The sequence below is a fragment of the Limulus polyphemus genome, unplaced genomic scaffold (assembly GCF_000517525.1).
Source record: "Limulus polyphemus unplaced genomic scaffold, Limulus_polyphemus-2.1.2 Scaffold238, whole genome shotgun sequence".
NCBI classification, from domain to species: Eukaryota; Metazoa; Arthropoda; class Merostomata; order Xiphosura; family Limulidae; genus Limulus; species Limulus polyphemus.
In genome coordinates, this window is record NW_013665848.1 from 630,431 (window position 1) to 631,949 (window position 1,519).

At 31.6% G+C, this 1,519-nt stretch overlaps 1 protein-coding gene across 6 annotated transcripts in view; it reads left to right on the forward strand.

Moving 5' to 3' along the window:
• Positions 1-1,519, forward strand: part of LOC106478651 (CUGBP Elav-like family member 4) — a 484,600-nt gene that overhangs the window by 480,483 nt on the left and 2,598 nt on the right. For 4 of the 6 annotated variants that reach the window (XM_022382285.1, XM_022382290.1, XM_022382291.1 and 1 more), the window contains one exon: positions 269-1,486. The gene's annotated coding sequence lies outside the window, so the exon portion shown is untranslated. Of the gene's footprint in view, positions 1-268; positions 1,514-1,519 lie in introns of those variants that run through there. The other 2 variants (XM_022382287.1, XM_022382286.1) reach the window with 2 other exon arrangements.

The window sequence follows — 1,519 nt, forward strand, 5'->3', positions numbered from 1 at the left end:
GACGGTCAAGCCCACTATTCGTTGGTAAAGAGTAGCCCAAGAGTTGGCGGTGGGTGGTGATGACTAGCTGCCTTCCCTCTAGTCTTACACTGCTAAATTAGGGACGGCTAGCGCAGATAGCCCTCGTGTAGCTTTGCGCGAAATTCCAAAACAAACAAACAGATATACAGAGTATGATTTGTTACACTAAAAGTAAAACTTAAAAACTTAGTTTTCAATAATTATCTAACGAATAATATACAGTTTTTCCACTACTTACTTTTTCCAGTTGCCAAGGATGAGGAGAAGAGGAAACTCCGGTAATGAGATGGAATCATGTGATCTTCTTCTATCTTCTCCTTCCCATCAATGGTGTTACAGTCCGTGATGTCGACTGTAATTTTTTCTTATAATGGCAAAGAGCCTTATAAATAGGGCTTGGACATAAATAATATATATATATATATACATAAATATATATATATATACATACACATGCATAAATGATGACTTACTACAAAAATAGATACTCTGCCCCTATGCTTAAGAAAGTAGAACACAATTATCTAGTGGCTCATTTAGCTGTTTCTTTGCTTTAATATGTAATCATATTTACTGTACAAATCATTTTGAAAATTCTAATTATTTTATGGCTACCAAGCCTATAGTTGATAAACTGTGTGATGATTTTTAACATTGAGGGAAATATTTTGAAATTAATCCTTTAGAATTGTAACATCGTTTTTTGGATTTCCTAGTTTGATGGATTATCCAAAGGTGTGCTCAGTCGCTTTTCTTACCATATCATTTGTTCGTGGAGCTCTGATTTGTACAGCTCAAGTTGGACAGAACAGCAAAATAAGAGTGAAATAAATCACCTTTTTACTTCTCTATACAACAGCTGTTCTAGCTTGGTGAGTTTTTCCTCACCATTTAATCAGAAAATGTTAAGTAAAGGTTAAACATTTCAAAGAGTTGTGTGGTTTTCAAATAAAGGTTTATTACCTTTTCAAAAAAGTCTATATCCCTATAAGTAATTAAGTTATAAAAAACTTGAAATTTCAAATGTCTATTTTAAACATTCCATGATTATTTTCCTAACTTTGTTTACATTAGGTTTTCTGTTAAGTGTACAAAAATGCTGTTATATAGTTGTATTTATTTGCTATTTATTTATTTATTAACAGTCCTCCAGAGATCAATTCATTTTTCTTACGCGAGCTGTTTGATGAGTTTGAAAAGAATTATGTAAATGTGAGGTAAACTTTATGGCAATGGATTAGTTTAAAAGAATGATGTAAATGTGCGGTAAGCTTTATGACAGTGAATTAGTTTTGAAAGAATGATGTAAATGTGAGGTAAACTTTATGGCAATGGATTAGTTTAAAAGAATGATGTAAATGTGCGGTAAGCTTTATGACAGTGAATTAGTTTTGAAAGAATGATGTAAATGTGAGGTAAACTTTATGACAGTGAATTAGTTTTAAAAGAATGATGTAAATGTGAGGTAAACTTTATGGCAATGGATTAGTTTTAAAAA